This window comes from Pleurodeles waltl, chromosome 1_1 (assembly GCF_031143425.1).
Source record: "Pleurodeles waltl isolate 20211129_DDA chromosome 1_1, aPleWal1.hap1.20221129, whole genome shotgun sequence".
Taxonomy (NCBI): Eukaryota; Metazoa; Chordata; class Amphibia; order Caudata; family Salamandridae; genus Pleurodeles; species Pleurodeles waltl.
Window position 1 is genome coordinate 659,644,868 of NC_090436.1, and position 13,452 is coordinate 659,658,319.

The window sequence follows — 13,452 nt, forward strand, 5'->3', positions numbered from 1 at the left end:
CACCCAGCCGGCCCGTGATGTTGGTGGTGGGTGTTTGGGGTTAACTTGAACCCCAGCCAGTGGACTTCCTAAAACCAGGAGACTGAAACTGTAAGTGTTGTACTTACCTGCAAATCAAACTAACATTTCTTCCTCCAGGAACTGTTTCTGAAAATTGCAGTGTCCATTTTTAAAACAGATTATTGCCAATAACTCAAGAACTGTATAATTTATCAATTTCAAACAAAGTATTGTTGATACATGTGTGAAATAAGGATCTATTGAAGTGCCTACCTGCTACTTGAATCTTGTGGTTCTAAAAATAAACTAAGAAAATATATTTTTGATATATAAAACCATTGGCCTGGAGTTAAGTTATGGAATGTGTGCTTCTTCTATTGTCTGTGTGTGTACAACAAATGCTTTGCACGACCCTCTGCTACGCCTCACTGCTTCACCACACTACCACAAAAGAAAGCATTAGTATTATCTACTTTAGCTCTGCTAAGCCGCTGGTGAACCCCTGGACTCTGTGCACACTAAATCTCATTTTGATATAGTATATACAGAGCCAGCTTCCTACAGTGGGGTCAGAGACCCAGTTTACGTACCCAAAAATGCCATTGAAGTGGGGTAGACTTCAAAGAGTGGTTTTGAAGTGCACGAGTTCCGTTTTCAGTACAGTACTGTCTGCCAGGGTCCCAGTAGGGGGTTTGGCAGTCCTTTGTGTGAGGGGAGGCCACTAGCCTTTGAAATGTAAGTGTCAGGCCCTCCACCCTTCCAGCCCAGGAAGACCCATTCCTTGTGCAGATGAGTGCAGGTGTGACGGAGTATCCTGTGTTTGTGGTTGTCTGGGTGAAGTGCACAAGGAAGGTGTCAACCAGCCCAGCCCAGACGTTGATTGGAGACAGGCTGTAAGGAACAGATGGATTTTAAGTGCAGAGAAATGCTCACTTTCTAAAAATGGCATTTCTAAAACAGTAATATAAAATCAAACCTCACCAATAAGCAGGATTTTCTATTACCATTTTGGCCATACTAAATATGGCCTGCTTACCCCTTTCTGATCAGAACCTTCCACTCAAACAGTATATGAGGGTAGCCCTAATGCTATCCTATGAAAGGAGCAGGCCTCACATTATTGAAAAATGAATTTCCCCTAACAGGACATATAAAACACACATGCACATGCCCTGCCTTTTACCTACATAGCACCCTGCCCTATGGGTTACCCATGGCCTACTTTAGGGGTGAGATATATGTAGAAAAAGGGGAGTTTAAGGCTTGGCAAGTACTTTTAAATGGCACGTTGAAGTGGCAGTGAAACTGCACACCCTGGCCCTGCAATGGGAGGCCTGAGACATGGTTAAGGGTCTATATATGTGGGTGGCACAACCAGTGCTGCAGGCCCACTAGTAGCATTTAAGTTACTGGCCCTAGGCACATGAAGTGCACTTTACCAGGGACTTGTAAGTAAATTAATATGCCAATTGGGTATGAACCAATGTTACCATGTTTAAGGGAGAGCACTTTAGCATTGGATAGCTGTGATAAAGTGTGCAGAGTCCTAAAACCAGCAGAAAAAGTGTCAGAAAAGTGGAGGGAGGGAGGTAGGCAGAAAGCTGGGGGATGATCACCCTAGGGCTGTCAGGTCTAACAGTACCTGTATCAGCCCCAGCCCTCCTTGTCAGTCAATGTGTCACTTCATTCTTTATCTGTAAGAACCCTTCATAAGAAGATGGTTTAAGTAGAGGGATGTCTACTAAAACAACCACACAGGGTGTACCATCAGGGGGACGATACAACTGATTAGTCTTTGGCTAGTGCCCACGCAGAACTACCCTTGAGAGTCGCTGTTTGGTCTCATTGAAATGAGTGGAACAGAAGTATATCTAGACTCAGGGGCACAGGTCAGAGGGACTTTATCATTATTACCAGCCTTTGGATTGTCAAGGGAGACCCTCTTTATACCAGAGGTACCCCAACACCCTGGGAAGATAGCAACAGTAGAGCTCGTAGCAGAAACTGCAGAATTAAAAAAGGAGGGTTATTCCTTCTGGCATGCCCATCCTGCGATGAACTACCAGGGTTTACTGGGCTAAGAACACTCATGGGCTGATTGTAGATATATGCTGAGTGGACACAAGACTGACTTACCAAGAGTTTCTCCATAAGTCTGTTATTGGTTTCAAGAAAGTCCGTAACCTTTCTGTTCAGAGCGAAAAAAGTGTTTTTAACAATGTTGAAGCAACTCCTACGATTCATTACAATGGCTTTAAAATCATCCAGGCACACATCATTGGAGACATTAGACATCAGAACGGCAACAGACCAGTCCGTTCCTCTGTCCACAGCATTCGAAGGAGCTTGGCAGTTGGCTGGCACACAAAGGGATAAGCCAGATGTCTGGTTGGCTGTAACAGCCTCCGGTTGTGACCCCCAAATTACGGGAGCTGTCTGGGCAGCATGCGATGTGAAGGGGTCCATAGTCCTTACCTCCAGCATGACTTGTGAACTGGCAATGGGGAGATTTTCATTGCTTGGAAGAGAACTTTTTATCTTCTCCTTAGGAAACGTGGTCATCTTAGATTTTAAAGCCTTCGGGGCCTGCACTGTAGATGGGTTTCTACCATTATTAAGAATGTCTTCCACCTCCACTACTAGATTATCAGTGACCTGTAATGTGCACTTCTCGGCCACAAGCTGGCTTAAGTTCCTTCCCAACACCTAGGGAGTTGTCAGCTGCCTGTCTTTTGTCCATTATGAGAAAGTAAGTGGAGTTTGTTACAGGGTGACACACACAACAGTTAGAATAGCCAAAAGCAGGAAAACGAATCCTCTAGAAGATGCACAGCGCCTACACAGAGCTTACTGGAATAGAGGGATGCCCATCGTTGGCTGAACATAGAACCAAGGGGAGGTGACCCTGCTCTAACTCTTCGTGTTGCTGACGAGCCCAGGATAAGCCTCCCTTTGGCTTGGGCATTGCCTGGTCTCGGCCCGGGCACATCCTGCTCCACAGGAGATATGCAATGCGCTATTAAGAGCAGGGGCATGAGAGAACTGGAGACAGATCCTCCTCCTGGGGCAAAACCTCCTCGGACATGAGTCCCTCCAAAGGGCAACAGCAAAGTCCAAAGCATCCCGCGCCATGGGAGATAGCAATGTGCCATTAAACGTTGTGGTGAGGGAGAACAGGAGTCAGCCCCTCCTCCTGGGACAAAGGCTAATGGGACAAGCAGTACCGCCAAAGGCCAACAGAAAAGTCCGAAGTGTCCCACACCATATCTAAGATGGTGCATGCTGCCTAGCATCATTGGAGGCACCCTTGCGCCAGAGTGCCAGCAGGCAGGATGTTTTTTGTGCACAAAGGGACAATCCCTAGAGGCATTTTGCTCTTTCTAAGTGTGCTGTACACACGCATTCTGGAGCACACGTAGAAGGAGCAAATAATGCAGAGAAATGAAGTTATTTCTCCTTGTTACGTCTCTGTTAGAAAGGCATACCTTTCGGACGCAATCCCAGGTATACCACCCTTAGTAAACCTAAGATTGCTTCAAAATACTTGGGATGGATGCATGAGAACGCCAAGGCTCCAGCCATAGAATGCCTTCCTAACACAGAGTAGAAGAAGACAGCGATTTGTGCTGCTTTGTGTAATGCTGGAGTTACTAAGCCAAGCAGAGCCATGCAAGGTGGATTTGAAGGGTTTAGTAATCCCTTTGAAAGGCTACCGTTGGTTGTGTGATGCAAGGGCCACGCAAGCCCTTAGTAAATCTGGGCTTCAATTTCCTGAGAAAGTTAATGCTTATTATAACCTGCATCCACCATAAGTGTTGATGTGCATCACGTAATCTTTGATTTCTGAATTTTCTATGTTGAAAAACTAACTTTAGCCTTAATTACTGTCTTACCACAATTTTCTTCACTCAGTCTATTTTGATGCTACTATGAAATAATTATAGCACAAATAATTTTTAGCATTAGAGGTACAAATCCTGACTGACTCTGTGTGCACATAATCAAAAATAAACAAGATATTGCATAATCGCTCATATCTGACCGAGATCTAGCTGCAGAATCCTTACCTTAGAATTCCCTGGCTTCAACTTCGAATCCAGAATTTTTCTGCTGGGCAGTACCCTGCGCGTGGCATCGTTCAGATCCGCGTGTGTCGCCCGGCTCCGCGTCATCAGCGTCGTTGGAGCCGTCTGACATCACAGTTGTCTATATAGACGCCACCTCGGCGGGTGTACGTCAGTTCTTTTCCTTCAGTGCCAGTTAAGCACAGATCCTGATAGAGCTTTTTTTTTTTTTTGACGGACGTCTAGGCTTTTCGATCTCTTTTTTTGATAAAGAAATTTTTATTGATTTTGCAAAGAAGTAAAACAATGATACATACATATAACTAGGCGCCAACGGGCACCTAACTGAGGTCAATCTCATTGTCCCAGACAACATATTAGAAGCGCAAGTTATGCATCACCGTGGTGGAGTACCCTATGAGTGTCTCACTTCCGTTAGGGGGTTCATGCTGGCCCCTCCTGGTGTAGTGTCGTTCGGTAATGTAGGGAGGGTACCTGTTGCGGCCTCCCACTTCCCCCACACCCTGTTATATTTGTTCAGGCATCCTCTAGCCTCATAGACCAGTTTCTCACGCTGCGCGCACCAATCCACCCCTCGTCTCCATTTAGTCAATGCTGGTGTGCCTTTGGCTTTCCAGTCAGCCATTATATCTCTTTTGGCCACTAGGCATGCCACCCCTAGGAAGATTCGATCCACCCTTCTCATTCTAGTGTCTCCCATGATCCCCAGCAGGAGGGGTAGTGGCGCTGCTTCTATGTCTTCCTGTAAGACCCCGGAGATCTCCCGCGTGACCGCCCTCCAGTAGATTGCTATAATCGGGCATGCCCATACCATATGGAAAAAATCAGTTTCGGGATTCATACATCGGGGGCAATCGGATGTGGATCGAAGACCCGCTTTGTATAATTTGGTGGGTGTAAGGTATGCTGTGTGGAGGTATTAGGTCTGTATTAATCGGAACCGAGTTGCTATTGTTTAGGTTCACGGGGCCATCAGCGCCTCGATCCAGTCCACCTCTTCCATATGGCCCACCCATCCCTCCCATTTCTGGCAAAGCCCCTCCAGGGAACAAGCTGAGTTGGCAGTCAAGGTACGATATATCTGGGAAACACCTCCCCTGCCCAGGTTCCCCATCAGTGCTCTTGCCTCCATAGGGCTATATTTGGGTACGGTATTCCCTGCCTGGATGTGTATAAGGAGGGCGTGGCGGGGCTGGAGATACTTATGGAATTGCGTCTTGTTTAATGAGAAGAGTTTCTGAAGGTTCTCAAAGGATCGTATGTGTGACCCTTCCCAGACGTTCCCCTTAGAGGTAAGATAGTGGCAAAAAGAGATAATTCTAATGCTCTATTTTGTGGTAGTGTGGTCGAGCAGTAGGCTTATCAGAGGGTAGTGTTAAGCATTTGTTGTACACACACAGGCAATAAATGAGGAACACACACTCAAAGACAATTCCAGGCCAATAGGTTTCTGTATAGAGAAATATATTTTCTTAGTTTATTTTAAGAACCACAGGTTCAAGATTCACAAACAATACTTTAAATGAAAGGTACTTCACTTAGGAACTTTAGGAACTTTGAATTAGCAAAATAGCATATACAGTTTTCACACAAATGGCATATAGCTATTTTAAAACTAGACACAGTGCAATTTTCAACAGTTCCTGGGGGAGGTAAGTGTTTGTTAGTTTTGCAGGTAAGTAAACCACCTACGGGGTTCAAAGTTGGGTCCAAGGTAGCCCACCGTTGGGGATTCAGGGCAACCCCAAAGTTACCACACCAGCAGCTCAGGGCCGGTCAGGTGCAGAGGTCAAAGTGGTGCCCAAAACGCATAGGCTTCAATGGAGAAGGGGGTGCCCCGGTTCCAGTCTGCCAGCAGGTTAGTACCCGCGTCTTCGGAGGGCAGACCAGGGGGGTTTTGTAGGGCACCGGGGGGGGGACACAAGTCAGCACAAAAAGTACACCCTCAGTGGCACGGGGGCGGCCGGGTGCAGTGTGCAAACAGGCGTCTGGTTCGCAAGGTAATCCAATGGGAGACCAAGGGGTCTCTTCAGCGATGCAGGCAGGCAAGGGGGGGCTTCTCGGGGTAGCCACCACCTGGGCAAGGGAGAGGGCCACCTGGGGGTCGCTCCTGCACTGGAGGTCGGATCCTTCCGGTCCTGGGGGCTGCAGATGCAGTGTCCTTACCAGGCGTCGGGTCTTTGAAGCAGGCAGTCGCGGTCAGGGGGAGCCTCGGGATTCCCTCTGCAGGCGTCGCTGTGGGGGCTCAGGGGGGGGTCAACTCTGGCTACTCACGGGCTCGCAGTCGCCGGGGAGTCCTCCCTGTAGTGTTTGTTCTCCACAAGTCGAGCCGGGTGCGTCGGGTGCAGAGTGCAAAGTCTCACGCTTCCGGCGGGAAACGTGTGTTGTTTCAAAGCTGCTTCTTTGTTGCAAAGTTGCAGTCTTTGTGGAGCAGAGCCGCTGTCCTCTGGAGTTCTTGGTCCTTCTAGATGCAGGGCAGTCCTCTGAGGCTTCAGAGGTCGCTGGACCCTGTGGAACTCGTCGCTGGAGCAGTGTCTTTAGAAGTGGGGAGAAAGGCCGGTAGAGCTGGGGCCAAAGCAGTTGGTGTCTCCGTCTTCTTTGCAGGGTTTTCAGCTCAGCAGTTCTTCTTCGTCTTAGGTTGCAGGAATCTAGTTTCCTAGGTTCTGGGGAGCCCCTAAATACTGAATTTAGGGGTGTGTTTAGGTCTGGGAGGGCAGTAGCCAATGGCTACTGTCCTTGAGGGTGGCTACACCCTCTTTGTGCCTCCTCCCTGAGGGGAGGGGGGCGCATCCTTATCCCTATTGAGGGGAATCCTCCATCTGCAAGATGAAGGATTTCTAAAAGTGAGAGTCACCTCAGCTCAGGACACCTTAGGGGCTGTCCTGACTGGGCAGTGACGACTCCTTGTTTTTCTCATTATCTCCTCCGGCCTTGCTGCCAAAAGTGGGGCAGTGGCCGGAGGGGGCAGGCAACTCCACTAGCTGGAGTGCCCTGGGGTGCTGTAACAAAGGGGGTGAGCCTTTGAGGCTCACCGCCAGGTGTTACAGTTCCTGCAGGGGGAGGTGAGAAGCACCTCCACCCAGTACAGGCTTTGTTACTAGCCACAGAGTGACAAAGGCACTCTCCCCATGTGGCCAGCAACATGTCTGGTGTGTGGCAGGCTGCTAAAACTAGTCAGCCCACACTGGTAGTCGGTTAAGTTTTCAGGGGGCACCTCTAAGGTGCCCTCTGGGGTGTATGTTACAATAAAATGTACACTGGTATCAGTGTGCATTTATTGTGCTGAGAAGTTTGATACCAAACTTCACAGTTTTCAGTGTAGCCATTATGGTGCTGTGGAGTTCGTGCATGACAGACTCCCAGACCATATACTCTTATGGCTACCCTGTACTTACAATGTCTAAGGTTTTGCTTAGACACTGTAGGGGCATAGTGCTCATGCACTTATGCCCTCACCTATGGTATAGTGCACCCTGCCTTAGGGCTGTAAGGCCTGCTAGAGGGGTGACTTATCTATACCTATAGGCAGTGTGAGGTTGGCATGGCACCCTGAGGGGAGTGCCATGTCGACTTAGTCTTTTTATCCCCACTAGCACACACAAGCTGGCAAGCAGTGTGTCTGTGCTGAGTGAGGGGTCCCCAGGGTGGCATAAGACATGCTACAGCCCTTAGAGACCTTTTCTGGCATCAGGGCCCTTGGTACCAGGGGTACCAGTTACATGGGACTTACCTGGATGCCAGGGTGTGCCAATTGTGGAAACAAAAGTACAGGTTAGGGAAAGGACACCAGTGCTGGGGCCTGGTTAGCAGGCCTCAGCACACTTTCAAATCATAACTTGGCATCAGCAAAGGCAAAAAGTCAGGGGGTAACCATGCCAAGGAGGCATTTCCTTACACCTATGTTGTCCCATTTCTGAAATCCTTCCAGGCCCGTCACCTCCCTTAAGTGTTTTCCGTGCCATAGCGGGGTCTGCTGGGTGAGGCGCCCCCACCACCTCAACACCTTCTGGGACGTCCGCCATCCCATCAGTATCACCTTAGTCACATCTGGGACATCCCGGGAGATTGGGCCTCCGTACAGGGCATCAAGGATCCGCGGGTCGCTCAGCGTCTGGAGCTCCAATCGGAACGCCTGGTCCGACCATCCACCCCCCCCATCCAATCATTAATCATGAGCAAGTGCATCGCAAGGTGGTAGTAATGGATGTTGGACATTCCCAACCCCCCATCGTAAACACCTCTCTGGCAGGTTTTGAGCGCCAATCGGGGACGGGTGCCGTTCCATATGAATTGGCGAGTTGACGAGTCCATCTCTCTAAACCATCTCATGGGGATGGGATGTGGGAAATTCTGTAATAGGTAGAGGAGTCTGGGGAGGATCATCATCTTATAAAGTGCAATTCTTCCAAGCAGGTTAAGGGGGAGGGATCTCCACAGCTGGAGGTAATTTTTGATTCTTCTAGTTAATGGTGTGATATTGAGTTCCCATGTTAATTCAGGGAGTAGTGAAACGTGCATTCCCAGGTATTTAAAACTGTTTCTCCGCACTGGGATGTTTTGTTGCCAGGCCATGCAGTCCCTGGAGTGGTGGAGGGGGATCAATAAAGATTTATTGAGATTTAGAGTCAGACCTGAGGCCTCAGAGAAGAGGCCCAGAATTTGTAGAACGCGAGGGCCACTCTTGGCCGGATTGGAAATGTATAAAAGGACATCATCCGTGTATAATGCCACATTGACCTCTGGCAAGCAGGCCAAGCACACCCTCAATCAGAGGATCCTCCCACAGCAGCTTCGCCAGGGGCTCTATTATTAGCACAAAGAGTAGAGGGGATAGTGGGCATCCTTGTCGGGTGCCACGGCCAATGGGGAATGGGTCGGAGACCACCCCGTTCACCTGGACCCGGGCCGTTGGATTAGAGTAGAGTAGCCTCACCAGGCCCCATAATTTGGGTCCGAGTCCGTTTTTTTGTAGAACGTGCTCGAGGTAGGACCAGTCTACTGTGTCAAATGCTTTTTCAAAATCGAGCAGAAGCAAAGCCAGGGGGGTGTGAGACAGAATCTTATAGTGCGCCAATGCTAGGTGTAGCTGCCTGATGCAGTGCCTAGTGCTACGGGTAGGCATAAAACCGCACTGGTTGGGGTGTATCAATGTGGGCATTACTTCTTTTAGTCTGGAGGCGAGGATCGAGGCCAGCACTGTGATCTTGGTATTCAGAAGTGAGATGGGCCGGTATGCCGAGCAATGCTGCGATGGGGGTTGGGTTTTGGGGATCACCACAATTGTGGCTTGGTCGATTCCAGGGGGGAAGCAGCCCTCCCGTTCAGCCTCTTCGTACATACTGAGTAGGTGAGGACCAAGGATATCACTGCATTTACTGTATAGTTCTGCCGGGAAATCGTCCGGCCCTGGGGTCTTGCCCGCTGCCAGGCTGGAAACTGCACTGGCAATTTCCGTGAGGCTAATGGCTTCGTCCAACCTGCTCCTGGCCGCTTGGGAGACACTAGAAAGAGTTATATCATTTAGAAGGGGGGATTCCATTTCAATAGTGGGTCGGGTGCTCTGCGTATAGGCATGCGTAGTCGGAGGCAAAGCTTTGTGCAATTTCGATGGGTGTTTTCAAAAGAGAGCCAGATCTCTCCATGATTTCAGGTATGATTCTATTAGCTAGAGGGCGGGTGGCCAGCCAATGTAGAAGCTTCCCGTTCTTGTCCCCCCAACCATACACTCGGGCGGTTGGGGCTCTCCATATATGTTTCGCTGATTCTAGCACTAAGTGCTTAATTTCGTCTCTAACAATAGTGAGCTGCCTTAGATTAGAAGCTGACGCTGAGGTCGTTTGATGGCGCTCCAGGTTTAGTGCCCTGGCCTCCAACTCGGACACTCGTGAGCTTCGTTCGCGCGAGCGAAGGAGATACTTGGCATGTCCTCTAATAGTGACTTTGCAAGCGGCCCATATTGTAGCTGGGGATCGGACCAATCCCAGGTTCAATTCGAAATACTGAGCAAGATGGTCCCTAACCTCAAGAGTGTAGTCGTCTTGCAGGTACCATGCGTTCAGACGCCACACCGGACGTACGGTGGGGTCTACACTACCCAGCCGGATTCGCAACGGTGCGTGGTCCGAAACCCCCGAGTCAATATCTCCACCCCTGTGACACTGGTGATGTCTAGAGCGGGCATAAATACAAGGTCAATTCTGGAGTGTGTCAGGTGCGGGGCCGATGTGTGTGTGTATTGACGTTTCCTGGGATGCCAAGTTCTCCACACCTCACACAGGCCAAGGCTCTCGGCCCAGCCACTAAGACTCGAAGCCCGGTTGGACCTGCTAACGGTGACGTCGCCGGATACATCTAGTCTGGGGTCGAGAACAGCGTTAAAGTCCCCTCCCACTAGGGTGGCTCCCTGAGGGAGTCCCGCTACTACCTGGTGGAGAGAAAGTAAAAAAGTATCAAGTCCCGCTGGGGAGGCATAAGCGCATACAAGGTTTAGTGGTGATCTGTGGAGTAATCCTGTGACTATTACAAATCTGCCCTGTGGGTCGGACTGCGTGGCTGTAATCACCATAGGTAGTGAGCGATGGAGTAGAATGGCCAACCCTCTATAGCCCCTGGAGAAGCCCGCGTGATAAACCCTGTTGTATCACCCTCACCCTCACCCTCGCGCGAGCATGGGGCACTTAGATCCGAGGAGATGGGTTTCTTGTAGTAGGGCTATTGAGGGGGAATATCTGCGGAGAGTACTGAATACTGCGGATCTCTTGATCTTATCTAACAGGCCATTAACATTCCAGGAGATGATTTGTGTCATTGAGGACCAGGCGTGGGTTGCGTGGGTATTGTAAATTGTCGGGTGTCTGCCAGTGGACATAGGGACGACCGTTTGGAACAAACCAATGAAACATTAAAGCAACAAAGAAAACTTGTCAACATGTTGCTATCTAACCTCATCTCAAACTTCTCACCCCCCAACCACCCCACTCCCCATACTCCCACCCAGGAAGCATCTGTCGCCCAGATACCCAACCAGAACAGGACAGCCAGAAGGACTGTCATTGGAGTGGAGTGGTGGACCCCTCCTTTTAGCCGGATCATTTGCAATCAATAGTACGAAGCCAGGCCATACATGGCAAACACCAAGGAGGCCTCAAGCCGCTGGTGGGGCCCCTCCAAGGGCCCGCAGGAGCGAACCAGGTGACCCTGGCCACCCCTCGCGCACCCCACGGGAGCCCCGCGGTTCATGTCAGCCGAGTAACGGGGATTGGCTCAGGCAGTCGCCGTCCACGGCCCGCGCGGGGTCCCGCGTCTCTGGGGATTCAATGGAGGCCCCCTCCACCTGGGAGCCAGGGTCCTCAGTCGTCTCTCTGTCCGCAAGAATGTCTGGGTCTTTCCGCCTCCCCTTTCGAGATCTGGTGCGCCTCCGGCTCCTCCAGGGTCCCCCCAAGGGGGTGGGGGGTCCATCGCGGGAGGACTCCACCGCCCGGCTAAGGGGTCCCCTTCGGACTCCAACGCCCTCCTCAGTCAGCCAGTCCCACGCTTCCTCTGGGGATTCAAAGAAATGCGCTTTTCCGGCCATAAGGACTTTGAGCCGTGCAGGGAAGAGGAGCATGTAGGAGAGTTGCATTGCTCTAAGTTTTTGTTTGACATGTTCATAAGACCGGCGACGGGTCTGAACTTCACGGGTGTAGTCTGGGAATATTAAGATCTTATGATTCTCCCATTGAAGGTCTTCCGAACGTCTAGCTTCCTTAAGGATATTGTCTCGGTCTTTGAAATTGAGAAAGCGTGCAATCATCGGGTGCTTTGGGCCGCCCGGCGGAGGGCACAGAGCCAGGGCCCTGTGGGCGCGTTCAACTGCGAACCAGGGTGAAAGAATCTGTTCTGGCATCCAGGTCTTAATCCAACGTTCTAAAAATTCGGAAGCTTTGTCTTCTTCTACGCCCTCCGGGAATCCGATAAAGCGTAGGTTGTTGCGTTGTGATCGGTTTTCTGCATCTTCCGCTCGGCGGTGCAACTCGTCGGTTCAAGTCCGCAGCTGGGCCACTTTGGTTCTGAGGTCGGCTAATTCATCCTCGGTCTGGGAGACCCGGCCCTCCACTTCAGTGATTCGGCTCACTGCGTTTCTGAGGTCTTGCCTAATGAGGCCCAAGTCCTCTCGCACTTCTCCAATTCTGGTCTCCACGGCTGACTGTGATGATTGGATTGCTTGGAGGATAGCACTCACTCCATCTAGTGCCGGGCCCCCATTAGCTGTGCCTCCGTCCCCCCTTGGGCCCGCTGATGTCGTGAACTGGTTGATCTTTTCCTGGGAGGCTGGAGGTTGTTTGTTCGCTCTGTCCTTCCCCATCTTGTCCCGGGGAGTTGGGATCGGCTTATGTAGTCTTTTGAGGTGCCTCTGTCTAGTTTCCGATGCCTGAAGCGCACCCGCACTACCGGGGACCCAAGGGGGGCACCCCAGTGGGGGACCACCAGCGGGTCCCCAACACCGCGGGCGAGATTATCAAATCAAATCATTAACATTTATAAAGCACGCTACTCACCCGTGCGGGTCTCGAGGCGCTAGGGGAAAGGGGGGGTTACTGCTGCTCAAATAGCCAGGTTTTTAGGAGTCTCCGGAAAGCAGAGTGGTCCTGGGTGGTCCTGAGGCTGGTGGGGAGGGAGTTCCAGGTCTTGGCCGCCAGGAAGGAAAAATATCTCCCACCCGCCGTGGAGCGGCGGATGCGAGGGACGGCAGCGAGTGCGAGACCAGAGGAACGGAGGAGGCGGGTGGGGACGTAGAAGCTGAGGCGTCGGTTGAGGTATTCCGGTCCCTTGTTGTGGAGGGCTTTGTGTGCGTGGGTGAGAAGTCGAAAGGTGATCCTTTTGCTGACTGGGAGCCAATGCAGGTGTGCGGAGATGTGGCTGTTGCGGGGTACGTCGAGGATGAGGCGGGCCGAGGCGTTTTGAATGCGTTGCAGGCGATTTTGGAGTTTGGCTGTGATCCCGGCGTAGAGGGTGTTGCCGTAGTCCAGGCGGCTCGTGACGAGGGCGTGGGTCACGGTTTTTCTAGTGTCGGCGGGGATCCAGCGGAAGATCTTGCGGAGCATGCGGAGGGTGAGGAAGCAGGCGGAGGACACGGCGTTGACTTGCTTGGTCATGGTGAGAAGAGGGTCCAAGATGAAGCCGAGGTTGCGGGCGTGGTCTGTGGGGGTCGGTGCGGTGCCGAGGGCCGTGGGCCACCAGGAGTCGTCCCAGGCGGACGGGGTGTTGCAGAGGATGAGGACTTCCGTTTTTTTAGAGTTCAGCTTTAGGCGGCTGAGCCTCATCCAATCTGCGACGTCCTTCATACCCTCTTGTAGGTTGGTCTTGGCGCTGGTGGGGTCCTTGGTGA